This window comes from Diachasma alloeum, unplaced genomic scaffold (assembly GCF_001412515.2).
Source record: "Diachasma alloeum isolate Michigan unplaced genomic scaffold, Dall2.0 Dall_scaffold_00704, whole genome shotgun sequence".
Taxonomy (NCBI): domain Eukaryota; kingdom Metazoa; phylum Arthropoda; class Insecta; order Hymenoptera; family Braconidae; genus Diachasma; species Diachasma alloeum.
In genome coordinates, this window is record NW_021680836.1 from 27925 (window position 1) to 45778 (window position 17854).

The window sequence follows — 17854 nt, forward strand, 5'->3', positions numbered from 1 at the left end:
TGGGGAATTTAATTCTCCATCGAACAGCGTTGGTTTCATTCCTTATTGTTAATTAGGAGCCGAGAGACGATTTGTTAATTAGCGGGCGAATTATTGGGGAGTCACTCTGCGCCGATAAAACATTGAGTTTCTTATAGCGCCGTGACTTTCATCGCGATATTAATTCTTTTATTGCAGATATTAAGGGATGAAACGGGGGTTGATGGATGGGGAATTTAATTCTCCATTGAACAGTCTTTGTTTCATCCCTTAATATTAATTAGTCGGCGAATAAATCAACTGAAAAACATAAAGTAAACATTGAGTACAAGGAGGACAAAAATCCCCCTCCGAACCTGTCCCTGTCACAGCGGGACTGCTACTGCCGAGTTACTCACGCACCCGACTCGCATTTACCGACAATTCGACCGGGACGCCGCCTTTCCCATGGGGTACCAACTAACATTTTTGGAGTCAGTCAAACCCCCCGATCCGGGCCTCTACTCAGGTCTATCCTCTTTGACTGGTGCCCCCGAGTTCCCGTCGGGTTGATTGGTGAGGATAGGGTAACGGAATGATCTATCGTCGCTGAGATATCCAGACTAGGGGGAGAAGGCTCTAGTAAGATTCTGAGTTAGTCGAACGGGAGCGCTTGACCCGAGAGGTTGAAAGAATCTCTCGGTGTGCTGGACTGAGGAATGGCTGAAGAAGCCATGATACGGAGTTTCGGACTCCACGTAGCCTCGGTGAATAACTGTTGGCGGCGAGCGTCGGGGGATGCTCCTGCATCCCCGACTAGTAAAAAGGAGTTATTTCGGCACACGAAGTAACGACTTCGTTGTTTCCGGCGTTATCCGGCTCGGCGAAACAAATGCCGAGCACATGGGCCCGTGGGTCTGGAGTAGAGATCGTCCTCCTGTCGACCCGATCATGTGCCGACAGTCGAGTACGCGAAGACGGTGACGAGCGATGACCGAAGCGGTAACTGGTGGCCGAGAGTGTGCGTGATCGTGAAGTGGGTAACAGTGTTCAACTTTAGTCGGATCAGCCTCTCGGCGTCCCAGGCTCTGAGGAGTCCCGGCTGATTCGCATTTGACTCTGAAAACTCCCCCGAGTTGAAATACTCGGCAGGAGAAGGAACACTGGCAGAGTCGAAAGACTCTCCAGAAGGTCATGAATTTAATTCATTATGGGAAGTTATGCCGTAAGGTATAATACATGGCTTGCAAAAGCTCGTAAGGATGTGGTGGTAATACTCCTGGTGGACCTTGCCCACTCTACTGTATCACGCTGATGTTAGCTGGGTAACCCATTGTCCAGACAAAAAGTCCTCTGAGTGGACGAGTTTGCCTCAGAAGCCGGTTTTCGTCGAACCTCCCGTGAAGGTTCGGCTGGCGCCCGATTATTGAGCGATAGAGAAGGCTTAAAAAGTAGTTTGGATTTTTCCTGGGTGAACAACCCGGGAAAATATCCTTACAGGGTAGTCTAAAGGGGCGGGGGAAAATTTTTTTGACCCTTCTCACCCTAAATCGCATTGTGGGCAGTCCAAGCGTGGGGGAATTTTTTTTTCTGACCCTTCTGACCTTAAATCGAATAGCGAAGGGTCCGAGGGGGGAGGGCTTCTTTTTCTGACCCTTTAGAGCTGAAATAGGATTGTGGAGTATCCAAGGGGTGAGGGGAATTTTTTTCTGACCCATTTGACTCTAAATCGGATAGTTGACGGTGCGATGAGAGGGGAGGAGGGATTTTTTGCGACCCTTCTGACCCTCAATCCCATTTTGAGAAGTCCAAGGTGGGGGGGAATTTTTTTGACCTTTCTGACCCTAAATCGCAATGCGGGAAGTCCAAGGGGGGGCGGGAATATTTTTTATCCTTCCGACTCTAAACCACATTGTTGAGGGTGCGATGTGGAGAGGGGAATTTGGGTTCTTCGTTGAGGATGCAAGAGGGAGGTGATTTTTTCCTGACCCTTCTGACCCTTAATCGCCTTGTGTGATGTCCAGGGGGGGGGGGAATTTTTGCTGACACTTCTGACCATAAATCGGACTGCTATGGTTTCAATGGGAGGGAAATTTTTTTTTTACCCTTCTGACCCTTAATTGCATTATGGGAAATCCATGAGTGGGGGGGGGGGGTTTACTGACCCGTCTGACCCTAAACCGAATTTCGAAGGTACGAATGGGGGAGGGACTATTTTCCGATCATTCAGACCCCAAATTGGTTTGTGGAAGATCTGAGGGGTGAGGAGAATTTTTTTTCTGACCCATCTGACCCTAAATCAGATAGTTGATGGTGCGTTAGGGGGGGGGGCTGGTTCCTTGGTTCGGGATGCAAGGGGGAATGAATTTTTTTCTGCACCTTCTGACTTTCAATCGGATTGTGAAGGGTACGAGGGGGGGCGGGAATTTTTCTTGACCCTTCTGACTCGAAGTCGGATAGTTGAGGGTGCGATGGGGGATTTTTTTTAACCCTTCTGACCCATAATCGCATTGTGGGAAGGCCAAGGATGGGGGGAATTTTTTTTCTGATACATCTGACTTTAAATCGGATAATTGAGGGTGCGATGGGAGGGGAGGGGGATTTTTTTGGACCCTTCTGACCCTTAATTGCATTGTGGGAAGTCCAAGGGGGAGGAGAATTTTGTTTTAATCTTGTGATCCTAAATCGGATAGTTGAGGGTGCGATCGAGAGATTTTTTTAACCCTTCTGACCCATAATCGCATTGTGGTAAGTCCAAGGTGGGGAGAGGGGGAATTTTTTTCCGACCCTTCAGACCTCAAATCGGATTGTGGCGGATCCGAGCGGCGAGAGGAATTTTTTTTTTGACCCTTCTGACCCTAAATCACATAGTTGAGGGTGCGATGGGTAGGGGGGAATTTTGGGTTCTTTGTTGAGGATGCAAGAGGGAAGGAATTTTTTCTGACCCGTCTGACCCTTAATCGCATTGTGGGAAGTCCAAAGGGGGGAGAGTTGGATTTTTTTTTTGACCCTTCTGAACCTAAATCGAATTTTTGTGCGTTCTACGGGGAGGGGGGTAATTTTTTTTACTCATCTAACGCTAAATCGATTTGCGAAGGGTGCGAGGTGGTTGGGTGAATTTTTCCTGACCCTTCTGACCTTTAACCGCATTGTGGGTTGTCCAAGGGGGGGGGGGAATATTTTTTCTTACCCTTCTGGCCCAAAATCGAATTGCGAAGGGTCCGAGGAGGGGGAGGGGTTTGACCCTTCAGGCCCCACATCGAATTGTGGAAGATCCAAGGGGAATTTTTTTCTGACCCTTCTAACCTTAAATCGGGCGGGGAGGGGGGAATTTTGCGTTCTTCGGTGAGGATGTACGGGGGAGAGGATTTTTCCTGAACCTTGTGCATTTTCCTGAACCTTGGGCATTTTTTCTGACCATTCTGACCCTCAATCACATTGACAGATGTCCAAGGGGGGCCGAATTTTTTCTGCCCCTTCTGACCCTAAATCGGTTAGTTGAGGGTGCGATGGGCAGGAAGGGAGGAATTTTATGACCCTTCTGATCCTTAATTGCATTGTGATAAGTCCAAGGGGGGTGGGGAGTTTTTTCCTGACTCTTCTGACCCTCAATTACATTATGGAAAGTCCTAGGGGTGAGGGAAATCTTTTTCTGACCCTTCTCACCTTAAATCGAATTGCGAAGGGCGCGAGGAGGGGAGGGGGAATTTTTTCTGACCCTTCTGACTCTCAATCTGATTGTGGGAAATCCAAGGGGGCGGGGAATTTTTCCTGACCCTTCTGACCCCAAATCGGCTAGTTGACGGTGCGATGGTAAGGAAGGGGGGAATTTTGAGGTCCTTGTTGTGGATGCAAGGGGGAGGGGATTTTTTTCTGACCCTTCATACCCTTAATCGCATTGTGGGATGTCCAAAGGGGGGGAGGGAATTTTCTTTGACTCTTCTGAGCCTAAATCTGATTGTGAAGGCTGTGAAGAGAGGAGGAAAGGAATTTTTGGTTCTTGGTTGAGGGTTACAGGGGTTGAATTTTTTCTATACACTTTCAACCCTAAATCGGACTGCTGATGGTACGATGGGAAGGGGGGATGAATATTTCGGAAACTGTAGACTCTTCTGCCCCTAATACGTTATTTTGGAAATTGGATGCTCGACCCCTTCAGGAGGGGGATTTTTCGATAATAGCTGACTCTTCTAACCGTCTTGGCCCTGATTCAGATTGTGAGAAAAAAAATGTAGGAATCGTGATTGAGTTATCAATTTTTCAGCTAATGACTCATTTTGGAAATTAAGTGCGTGATTGCCGAGGAGGCAATGATTCCCACTTTGTCCATGTATCTAAAATCACTGATTGTTCTGACTCAGATGCCCGATACAAACCGATGTTCTAACCTTTGAAGTCTCATGATGGGCGACGGGGCTTGCTTAAGCTACATAAGGGCCCTAAAGTTAAAAAGAGATCTTTGATCAAGCGCGATGTCATGATGGGAGTTCAAATTTTAGCAAGAACGGAGATTTCTACGATTTTCTTCACATATTTTCCTTTCAGGAAAGGAATAATTTACGTTTGTGGAGACATGTACCAACATTTACATTTACAGTAATAATTTTCATAATATTCATACTATGGCATCTTTATTGGAAAGAATGAATACATTATTTTACAATTCGGTTATTCAGTAAATTTCAACTAGGGAAATGGCTTCAACCTTGAAATTGAAGAAATTGGAATACAGAATTAGAAATCATATTTCGTAATTTGTAATATGCATACAATCCCACTTTTATTTTGAAGAATGAGGCCCGGTTGCACCAAGCCCTATTAACCAAATAAATCCCATGGTAAAATTTAGAATCCGGATCAATTATATCTTACGGATCATCATTTTTGAATATTTGACCGAACGAACATTTTTTTATTTATCCTGTACTTCCATTTGAGTTAAGGCGAGACTACTGTGAGTTTTAAGTCGTGGGTTATTGGAGTGAGACTTTTCAAACGTTGAAGATCGATTAAATAGATCTGAAAACGAGTAATTAGTGCAACAAAAATTCTTTCTATTGTTCGTTTCCCCGAAAACGCTTAAAATGCTAAAAACAGTCTAAGGCCTCCAATTTTTGAGCTACAAAAAATTTTTTTTTCGAAATTTCCGGAAAACTGTGTGGAACAACAATTACGAGCCAGTTTTTTGGAATTCGACTCCTACACAGCTGATTTCGTTTTTTTTTCATATAAAAGAATTCACTATTTGTATAAAAAAAGTAAATGTAGCAAAAACTAGCTTGTAATTGTTATTTCACATGTTTTTCCGAAAATTTTGAAAAAAAAAATCATTCGTAGCTCAAAAATTGGAGGCCCTGGACTGTTTTTGGCAATTTTAAACGTTTTTGGGCAAACGAACAATAGAAAATTTTTTTTTTTGCACTAACTATTCGTTTTCACATCTATATAATCGATCATCAACGTATGAATAGTCTCACTCCAACAACCCACGACTTTTAAAACTCACAGTATTCTTCCCTTAACACTGATTTAACTCGAGGATAAATTATTATTTATTGTTCCTGGGATAAATTTGAGTTACTCTCTCGGGTAAAACAATCCATTGAACATTAAAATTTACATTTTTCCTCAACTAACATTTTTGTTACCTGAAGCTGGTGCAACCGGGCCTGAATTTATAATTTCACAATTCATTGATCCTCTCGAAAAGAAAAGAGTATAACGTTTTTTGAGGTCAATCTATTCCGCCATGTATTACTTGGAAAAATTTCATTTTATCTTGGAATAATTTTTTATAGATATAATATATATATTGTAACATGATAGAAATCATGTACTGTTCCTCGCCTGAACTGACCGCGGATTAAAAGGGTGGGAGGGGGGAATTAGGAAATTACCCCAGCGAGGAGTTGGATCACCCAAGACCATATTTTTACAATTAGTTCTCGTATTGGTTTTATTTTTGTTTATTTTATCGCCTAATTCCAACGCTGTTGCGGGTTACGCGTGAGCTTTGGGACGAGGGGAGTGGAGCGGAGCATCGGGGAGAGCTACGAAGTCGGCGCTACAACAAATAACGAGTTGGTACACCGACGAGCACGCAGTCACCGAGTCTGTAGAGATTCACACGAACAAGCACGCGGGAGACGATAGTCGCACGCCAGCAGGCAACTCAGGCCTCTACGTGTGGAACCCTACCACCTCACCGATGTTACTGTGGTGCAAGGCCACCACATAAAAAACTCAGGCTGTAGCATCGAGGGAGCATCGGATCATGTTGGCCCCGCCGCCGTTGAATGCGGAACAGTTCAACGATTGCGAGGCGCAAGTCCCAAGTCTTTGGGACCATTAAATTATGAATTATGGCCAGAGCAAATGCACGATTAGAACATGAATTCTCCGCGCGACATCGGTAGATTAGGGTGAGGGTAGGAGAGAAATTGAGGTTCCTCGGGGCGATGTATTGCCCGAGAAATCACTCTTCGCTAGGATTTCAGCTTGTAAAGTCGCTCTGCGCAATTAACTCAATTCGCTCTTCGAGCTCGTTCGAAAATTCAAGTAACTATTCTTTGGGGTGTTGTGCCTGAATTTTTCCGGTTATCATCCGAGATCGCTGCCGTATCCAAGGGTCCAGACGAGGTTTTCCTGGAGATTATCGCGGATCAACTGTGAGCGTAATTTTGTTTATGAGTGCTCGCGTGGCTTTCGAACGTATAGCCTCCGGTCGCCATTTGGGCACCGTTTGAGTACTAAGTAGTCGTACTGTGAGGCGCGGCACTCAGTGGCCTTGGCCCTAATTAATTTTCTTATTTACTGAATATCAGTGTTTCATTTCTTTTCATTGTGATTCTTTTTGGAACTGTATTTTTTTTGTCCGCGTGGCTCTCGCGTTGTCCTCACGTTCGGGTGATCCTCGCGTCCATGGTTATCCTCGCCATTGAATTCTTTGGTTAATAATTACCAAGATTTATTGAAGATTAAATCGAGTTTCGTTAGCTCTCTCCGCTAGTTGAAATTTATGATTTTGCCATTATCACTACCGTTTTTATTATGATTATTATAATAATGATTATTATTTGGGTTTAATATATTTTTTTAAATATCGATTCGGGGAATTTACCCCTTTAATTTTTTTTGTTAGAATACATTTATTTTACACAATGTTGAGTGTATCATTTTTTTTGCCCGTTCCCACACGCCTCCGCAGTTTTCTGAGCTAGTCGTGGAACGCACTTCGATATCGTGACCTTGTTCTTTGAAGTTTGAAAGGACTGGCGCGCTTCTAGTATTTTTTTTGGTTCCTCTCGTTGATCACCTTCGTACTTTATTCGGGTGGAGAGGTTCTATTCAGGGTGACCAAAATTCGTGAAAGACAACACGTATGATGCCCGCATACGTAATTGGAAAAATACCTCACAACTTTTTGGCGCCCAACGTGGGGTCTTTGGGCCAATTAACGGGTGATATGAATTATAAAGTTTTCTATTTGATTAGTAATTTTTTTTACGGTGAATGATTAGTATTTCGGAGAAATTGTTAATAAAATTCACGCACTGAATTTCATCGTTGAACTATTCGTGGGATATTCGAATTCGGGATTAAAATTCCCTTGTTGACGTATTATAACATGTCGATCCGTCGGCATATATCGATCCGTTTTATTTCGTCTCGCATTCCGGGTTTGTTTACATCGGGCTCGAGGTGTCGGGCGGAGAACTTTCGCTCCGGTGAATGCGGGATATCTCGCGTCTCTCTCGCACAATATTCGTCGAGTCGCTCTCGCTTCACGCTTTCAGTGGGACCGTCGAGCGGCGGGGATTTATCGGTCGCTCACGGTCGGCTGTTGAGTACTACTGTACTCTCGCAACTATCTGGTAGCCGCGCGAGGTCATTGACCTCTAGCACTATTCGCGTTGGAATAAGGGATGGAGAGTGACTCTCAATATTCTTTTTGCAATTAATTAGGGATCAAAAATTTTTTTTTTGTTATAAATATTAGTTCTATTCGGAAAATTGTTACTATTTTTTTATTTTTCGTTCCATATGTATACCCTCTCGGGTTTTTACATTTTGTTCCCTTCCTTATCTGCGTTACCATGGGCCGACTTATTTTATCCTCAACTGCACCCCATTCGGGATTGGACTGCCAGGGAAACCATGGAAAACCTCATTCGTGCAGCCGGCCGATAATGCAGGGATTTCAGTGTCCATTGGTCACACTGACTCAATGGGCACAGTGGTTCTCTAAATTCGTGCCCAGCGACTGTAGTCCCACGCGGTTAGGTGTGCCTAAGCGGACACCCATCCAAGTACTGGGCAGACTGAACGCTGCTTAGCTTGGATGACCGCCGGAGCCACACACTCCCCGCGTGGCCACTACAGCCCATAAAATTGTTACTATTAAAAATTAGTTTTTTGGGAACAACCGATTTATTTTTGGGACTGAGTGATTCGGATTTTTGAGTTTTTTTTTGTTAGAAATTCTGTTGGGGGAAGTTAGGTGAATAATCGATTTCTGTTTGGCTTACTGATTTGTTTTTCCTTATGATTATTCCCTTTCGAATTCTTTTTTTCTGGTTGATTTCTTTGATTTTTTTTTTGTTGAGAAAAGAATCAACTGTCTTTTTTTTATTGGCAGTGGTATAGAAGGATTTTTTTTTGGGAAGGTCGATTAAGTCCGAATTGATTTTCTTTATCGATTAATTAAATCTTTGGGAAAATTAAACTACTACGAATTTCTTTTATCATGATTTATTGGGTTTTGGGGGCATCGTGCCATTAGGATGAGTTGGTTGGAGGATACGCTAATCCATTCCCATTGCTGTCGTATAAATTACTGAGTACGATGGATCTCCGAACTAAAATTACGGATCATGTCCGTTCAATGGATCTCGCGTGTCTCCGCGTTTTTCTGCCAAGCGTAGGGGGCAGTCCAGTAGGATCTTATGTTTTAGTCGACAGGGCGTGCCGCGCATTATGTCGTGTGAAGTAAGCAGACGTACCATGGTCCCTAGTCGATGATTATTTCGCGGGTTTGAGTGATGTCAACCTCGATGGATTTGATTTTGAGAGGCCAAATTTTATGCAACCGGAGACCATGCGGGATGAAACGGTTGAGCAGCCCGTGCACAACTTGTCACAAGTCGACCCCGCAATTCTCCAACAGCGTATCGCGAGATCATCGGTGCAGTCGATATCGACAACAACTACGGTTACGTCCACAGTGGCGAATAGTTTCCTCCACAATATGTCGTCCATGTTCGATAACGTTAGTCGCGCTTCACGCACACCGGGAATCCTCCAACACACGAGCTCACCTCAGAATATGAGTGGGCTTGGTGCAGGCAGTGGACCGCAAGTTTCGGTTCACCGGGCTCAACAGCCAGAGTTATAACCAACCCTAATTTTCCCCGAGGTACCAACTGAAAGCCCAGGTAGAAGCACTCCTAGGCCTCAAGCACAACCTACCCAAATGTCAGGTGGGGCTGCGGCCAACCAGGGAGATAATTTCGAGGGGCCTCAGTATTATCAGGGGCCTGGGGCGATTCCCCGTACCTGGTACAACCACACTGGGAATGATCGGACGGTGACCACCAGTGTCTCGAACGCTAAATTTGAGGATACAATTTTGGACAAGATTGCTCTTGGGGTCTCATTCACGCAATCAGGGGCGTCGTCAACCTCGTGTTCATTTCGCGGAGCAGAATCCAGGAGGTAGTCGGACAGTTTTTCCCCGGACAAAATCTCCCGGACAAAATTTCTCGGACAAAATCTCCCTGAAAAAAAATTCCTCAGACAAAATCTCCCGGACAAAGTCCTCCTGAAAAAAAATTTTCCCGGACAAAATCTCCCCGGAGAGAAATTTCCTCTTGAAAGAATCCCATTGGAAAAAAAATTTCCCCGGACAATTCCTTTTTGCGAAATTTCCTCGAAAAAATTCCTTTCAACGAGTCTTCTGAGAGGTAAATTTTCCGCAAATAACAATCCGTATGAATTCAATCCCCGAGATATTACTCTACTTTTAGTACTGTATGTGTGGGTTAATCCCTGTTCGTGTGTTGCTATTCAAGCGATTTGTGTACGACTGTAATTGTCGATGGTGATAAAATTCGGCTCATTTTATTCCCATTGTTGATAATTCGGTAGTCGGGATTGAGCTCCCAGGACAAGCAGTTGAGTACATACAAGGGTGTTTTACTGTATTTCAAAGTGTTGGAAATAATTATTTTGGCCGTTGTGAGTGCTCTTTACAAAATCAAACAAAGAAGGCAAGATTCTAGTGAATGAGGAAAGATATATGTATTACCTTCATGATAAAAATTCGAAGAGAGTGATTTGGAGATGTGTCGAGTAGAAGAAAGGTTGCAAAGGGGGACTTATTTTGGCCGGATCCGATTTCCTAATCGCAAATTCCATTCTTACGAAGATTTTCCCAGGGGAAACTCTTTTTTGGAGAGATTTTGTCTGGGAAGATTTTGTCTAGGGAAATTTTTCTCGGGGAGATTTTGTCCGGGATATTTTGTCCGGGACAAAACTGTCCTAGAATCAATCCAGGATTATCCAGGCCCGCAAATCCTATAATTTCTCAGGCAACTACGGTACCCTCAGGGTTTAATCCTAATGTACCTACTGCAATTTTAGGATTTTGGAACAATGGACAGTTTTATCCAAGTACGGTTACCCCAGAGATGCGACTCGATCATCTCTCTCCTGGTCGTGAGGGCAGACGGTATAATGCCGCCATGTTTGATCGCGGTCTGGGACGGAAATTAAGTTTTTCGGGTTTACCCCATGAGAGTATCGATGAATGCATTCGTCAGTTGCGAGTGCGTCAGGAGACGTGTGGTATTCCTGACGATGAGTTATTTCAAGTTTTGCCTACGATTCTCAAGGATGTCGCGTATAATTGGTGGGAAGATCATCGGGAGCGTTTTAATACTTTCACGGAATTGCGTGACACTCTTCTCACACGTTTTTCGAGTCCAATCGACATACGTTGCCGCGCGATTGTCGACATCGTGAACAGAACGCAAGGGCCTTTTGAGCGTGGCGCGAATTATTTAGATGCAGTCCGCTTAATATCGCAACTATCTAATAATACTAATTTCTCAAAAGATGCTCGTCTCGATATCAGGTACAATCATTTGCGACCCGAGTACCACCCGATGATTCATCGCAGTGAGTTCACTACGTTTGATGAACTTGAGAGTCTGGTGTTAGATTTTGATTCGAGACAGTCGTACACCGCTGAAACCGCCTCCAGATCCCATCGAGAGTATCTATCCTCATCGCGCGTATGTACCATCGCGCTACGCGAAGAAAGGAGTCAAAGCAATCGTAGAGCAAGTAAACGAGTTGAGTGGGAGTACCGGCCCTCACAAGCCCATTAAAATTGCTGTAGACGCGAAGAAGTCCGAGCAGAAAGCTAAGTTTCGGCGACCTTCTAGTCAGAAAACGCCCACTGTATCTCAGGCTGCCACGATTGACACCCCTGTTTTGCCAGCGCGAGCGTATTTCGCAGTAGCGAAGGCCGCAAAACCGGGGGTTACGCTTTCAGCTGGTGGACGGACGTCCCCAGTCACTACTCCTAAGTCTGGTTCAGCGTCGGCAAAGTCGATGCCTGCTAAGTTGAATGATGTTGAATGTCTGTCACAATTGTCAGAAGTCCGGTCACAATCGCGCGACTTGTAAACAGCCGCAGACCTAAATTTACTGTTACGCGTGTGGAATGAGTGGTGTGAAAGCACCCGAATGTACCAACCACACCGCTAAATCAAGGTCAGGGGGAAATGCGAAGGGAGCGCAGCAATAATGGCTTTGGCATTGTCTCCCAACGTTTCAAGGACCCAACTCCCTCGTATACCGCGCGTTTCAAAACTTGCCTTCGGTAATATGACATCGGCTAGGTCCCCTGATAGGAATTCGGATAACTCAACGGACATTTCGAGAATCACGGTTGATAATAACCGCGGGACGCGGTTGTCTTCCAATCCGAGGAAAGGAGAGGCGCATCTCAGTGATTCAAACCAGGACTATCCGCAGTCTGACATTGTCACAACTATATCGTCACGATTGACTCAACGTAAAAATCCAAATACCAATTTCAAGCTGAATCACGGGACAGCAGTAGCACTTGATAATGACGAAAATGACTTTCCACCTACATACGAACGTTTTGGTCGCGAGAACTCCGAACGGCTGATCACCGATGCGGAGGTGAGTACCGCGACAGAACGCGCGTCTAGGGAAGAACGGGAAAAACCTGGAAATGTGACGTGGAGGTGCGTTGAATATGCTTCCGAGAGGGGATGTAAAGGATTAGTCCATGCGTCTTCTGATAGGAGAAGTGGTAAGTTTGCACTGCTTAAAAATAATTAATTATGAAACTTCGAGGTCACTGATTCCCCATCACTGTTCCAGGAGAAATCCTATCGCAATCGGAGCATTCTCATTTACCAAATTCGGCTAAAGTGGCTGCCAGGAAGATCGTCTCCAATTTGAACAAAAAAGCAATGCAAAGCAACGATGAGAGTACGAGTAGTTTAGTTGCTAGTGCTTGCAGTGAAGCAGTGCCAGGTGTTTCGGCCGAGCTACCTGACCTATCGTTATTGAAAAGGACAGTCCAACGAGTACGAGCGGCCGCACGACCGGAACTACTCACTCCAGCTTCACGTGGCCCGCTAATAATTCCTGAGTATTTTACAAAGACATTGAGTGGTGAAAATTTTTTGTTTCACGACAGTGGAGGAGATGAGAACAGGTTCTTAATATACACAACAACTGCAAATTTGCGTAATTTAGCTCGTTGTCGTGTTTGGATGCCCGATGGAACATTTTCAGTGCTGCCTGGGATATTTATACAATTATATTCTATTCATGGAGTGATGGAACGTATAGATGATGTCACAGGCGAAACGAACAAAAAAGTGTTGCCGTTCGTATATATTTTGGCGCCTAATAAAGAGGAACGATTGTACATCAAAGTTCTGCAACAATTGATAGAAGAAGAAGGTCTTGAATATCATCCAGGCCTATTCATCACGGACTTCGAAAGAGGTTTTCTGAATGCCTTGAACACAGTGTTCCCTGTTGTCCCTCGGCATGGGTGTTTTTTTCATTTTGGCCAGTGTGTATATAGGTGTGTGTATAGGCACGTTCAAAGTTGTGGATTGCAAGTTACATATATTAACGATCTTGAATTTTCACAACAAGTTCGAATGTTAATTGCTCTGTCATTCGTTCCAATTATCTATGTCTATGCGTATTATACAACACTAGTTAAATCACCGTATTTTATTGAAAACGCCGCGACTCTTGCTCCCCTAATCAAGTATTTTAAAGATACGTGGATCGGTCACAAACGTGGCAGAGCATATAGGTCAGGAAGGTTTGAAATTGCACTTTGGAATTGCTATGACGTTGTAATTAGTGATGATCCTAGAACCAACAGCGCGCTAGAAGGTTGGCATAATGGATTTAACACGAGGGTTATTAGGACACACGCTCAAATGGGTCGGTTTCTTTCTACATTGCAAAGGGAGCAAGTGACAACAGAAACTGTTGTTAAGCAATTATTATCTGGAAGGGTTGTGGCATCAACGAGGAGAAAAGCTTATGTGGATTATGAAGCTCGCTTACGTACTTTGGTCACTGCTTTTGATATAAATAACGATGCGCTCAAGTACTTAAGTGGCATATCTCTTAGTGTGCGCCTGTGAATGTTAATGTTTAATTTATTATTGTTTATTTAATATTCTGATTGGATGTACTGGAAGTTAATACTGTATACTGAATAGTTCCTCTTTTTCGTATTTTTTCTGAAAATATATATTTTTTTACATTGATTATTTCTCATTACCACATTTGGGGGATATTTTGTCGTGTGATATTTTGACGTGATATTTTGACGTGTGATATTTAGACATGTAACCTGGTATCGTCGTTTTATCCCCGATTTAGCATCCATGGCGGAGCCTATTACGCGTCTGTTGCTTAAGGACATGAAATGGAGATGGGGTAACGAGCAATCGATTGCGTTTTCGCGTATTAAAGCCGCGCTGTCGACTGCACCAATTTTGTCGTATCCGGATTTTTCGGTTCCATTTACTGTTCAGACCGACGTGAGTGCATACGGCCTGGGAGCCGTTCTCACCCAAACTATCGATGGGGTCAAGTATGTAGTAGCATTCGTGAGCCGAACTATGAATAAGGCTGAACGTAAATACTCTNTAGATGATGTCACAGGCGAAACGAACAAAAAAGTGTTGCCGTTCGTATATATTTTGGCGCCTAATAAAGAGGAACGATTGTACATCAAAGTTCTGCAACAATTGATAGAAGAAGAAGGTCTTGAATATCATCCAGGCCTATTCATCACGGACTTCGAAAGAGGTTTTCTGAATGCCTTGAACACAGTGTTCCCTGTTGTCCCTCGGCATGGGTGTTTTTTTCATTTTGGCCAGTGTGTATATAGGTGTGTGTATAGGCACGTTCAAAGTTGTGGATTGCAAGTTACATATATTAACGATCTTGAATTTTCACAACAAGTTCGAATGTTAATTGCTCTGTCATTCGTTCCAATTATCTATGTCTATGCGTATTATACAACACTAGTTAAATCACCGTATTTTATTGAAAACGCCGCGACTCTTGCTCCCCTAATCAAGTATTTTAAAGATACGTGGATCGGTCACAAACGTGGCAGAGCATATAGGTCAGGAAGGTTTGAAATTGCACTTTGGAATTGCTATGACGTTGTAATTAGTGATGATCCTAGAACCAACAGCGCGCTAGAAGGTTGGCATAATGGATTTAACACGAGGGTTATTAGGACACACGCTCAAATGGGTCGGTTTCTTTCTACATTGCAAAGGGAGCAAGTGACAACAGAAACTGTTGTTAAGCAATTATTATCTGGAAGGGTTGTGGCATCAACGAGGAGAAAAGCTTATGTGGATTATGAAGCTCGCTTACGTACTTTGGTCACTGCTTTTGATATAAATAACGATGCGCTCAAGTACTTAAGTGGCATATCTCTTAGTGTGCGCCTGTGAATGTTAATGTTTAATTTATTATTGTTTATTTAATATTCTGATTGGATGTACTGGAAGTTAATACTGTATACTGAATAGTTCCTCTTTTTCGTATTTTTTCTGAAAATATATATTTTTTTACATTGATTATTTCTCATTACCACATTTGGGGGATATTTTGTCGTGTGATATTTTGACGTGATATTTTGACGTGTGATATTTAGACATGTAACCTGGTATCGTCGTTTTATCCCCGATTTAGCATCCATGGCGGAGCCTATTACGCGTCTGTTGCTTAAGGACATGAAATGGAGATGGGGTAACGAGCAATCGATTGCGTTTTCGCGTATTAAAGCCGCGCTGTCGACTGCACCAATTTTGTCGTATCCGGATTTTTCGGTTCCATTTACTGTTCAGACCGACGTGAGTGCATACGGCCTGGGAGCCGTTCTCACCCAAACTATCGATGGGGTCAAGTATGTAGTAGCATTCGTGAGCCGAACTATGAATAAGGCTGAACGTAAATACTCTGTTTCGGAAAAAGAGTGTCTTGCGGTCGTGTGGGCTGTCGACCATTTCAGACGTTATATTGAAGGTTACCATTTTACGGTAGTTACCGATCATAGCGCGTTACGATGGCTTCACAATTTGTAAGACCCGGCCGGCCGGTTAGGAAGGTGGGCACTCCGTTTACAGGAGTACGATTACAATCTTGTGCACAAGCCTGGGAAACTCTATGAAGTTCCCGACGCGTTATCACGAATGTACGAGGACGAGTGTACGCAGGTGGAAGATAATGAAATTAATGCGGTTGAAGACCCTTATACTTCGGCGGAAGGAAGTGAGGGAAACATTATTGAAGAGATCGCGGCGGAAGCGGAGCACGAATGGTATTCTTGCAGAAAGGCGTCTAAATAAGGCCGGGTAAATTTAAAGGGTGGAAGGTGGAGAACAATCAGTTGTTTCGATACTGACCGAATCCTCTGGTTTCAATGGTTGCGGAGGACCTCCATGCGTGGAAGCTCGTTCCCCCGAAGTCGTCGCTATTAGATATTATTTCAGAATCCCATGACTTACCGCGATCAGATCACTTAGGGATTGCAAAAACGTAAGCTCGAGTAGCCCTCGCGTATTATTGGCCAGGAATGTCCAAGGCTGTAGCCAAATACGTCACTTCAAGTGAAGTTTTCCAGACGTGTAAAGTCTTACAATTACAACCGCCGAGTCGATGGGACAGCGCGTTTTTCATGAACCGCGGACAGTGGTTGCCGCGGATATCATGGGTCCATTCCCACCGAGAAAATCAGGTTATTGTTACCTATTGGTTTTTCAGGATTTGTTTACTAAGTGGGTACAGGTGACACCATTAAAATAGGCGGATGGTGAATCCATCATCGCCGAATTTGAGAATTTAATAATTTTTCGCTTGGGGACACCTCGCGTGATCCTTACAGATGGCGGTATGGAATTTAAGAATAAATTGATGTAGGAAATGGCGAAATCCTTTAATATCCGCCATACAACCACACCACCCTACCACGCTGAAGCCAATCCCGTTGAACGCGTAAATCGCGTGTTGAAAACGATGATGATTTGTGTCGTCGAACAAGGTCATGGTGAATGGGATTTGCACCTGAACGAATTTCTCTCAGCGCATAATACAGCGCTCCACAGCTCATTACATGTTCCGCCCGCGTCCTTGAATTTCGGTCCTCAGCCTCGCGATAGTCTATTTTTGCGGAAAATGAAAGCGCTAGATGAAGAGATAGCGGTCCCGAATGCCGCAAAATGGACGAAACGGATGGAACGCATGACAGAAATTTATGATTTAATTTCTGATAATTTGGATAGGTCGTTCAAGCAGCAGGCTCGCTATTACAATCGTCACCATCGGGACGTAAAATTCGCGGACGGCGATCTCTTCCGGTGTAAGATACGAGTACTGTCTTCAGGACCGAGAGGCTTTACCTTCAAGTTGGCTCTGAAGGGGAGTACGAATGTTTACCGTATCAAAGAGATATACTCGGATTTTGTTTACGAATTATTAGATGCGGCAGGTAATATCGCCGGTAGACACCACGTCAAAGACTTGAAACTCGTGGCATCCGCGGACAATGAGCGACTCGCGCGCAATGCTGACGACGAGTGAGCCACGAAATTAGGAAACCCATAGTATTTATCCTCTCATCTCATTAGTTGTTCATGGTCCATTCTTCCCTCCCTACAGAATGGAGCAGGTTAAGGTGAAGCAGGCTTTGGCCGGCTTGAAATCAGTCACGGGAGGTTTGGTAATCTTGGAGGACATGGTGGAGAAGCCATACCTCGAGAGCGAACATCCCGTTTTTGACGAGGTGGTGCCCATTGTGGCCAAGCTCCAAACCCTAGTGGAGGAGTTGATGGCGGACCTGAAGTCCATCGTGGTGAGCGACCCTCCATGCTTGCAGACATGCGCGACTAACACGCGCTACAGACCCCTGCCGTATGTTAGGGCGGAGGCGAGCAATGGTCGAGCTCGGGACCTCGCCAAACAAATCGAGGAAAGTCCACACATGTGGATGGAATGGGGTGCTTGATCGGGCTGCGGCAACTGCAGTAACCCATCTCATCGGGCTTCGGACTGCCCGTATTTCAGGGGGACATTCTGCGGAAAATGCGGGGAGGCGGGCATGAACAACACGAACTGCCCTTACTGCAACCCCGGGGGTTATGGCATTGAGAGCCCACCAGGGACGAGGCTTGTCCGCCCCAAGATCCGCACATAAGCGCCTAAGAGGCTAGTTATGGACCGCGACTGGCGCACTGGAATTGGCGGCGAACTAAATGGACTACAATTTTGTATTATGCAAATATAATATATATTTAAT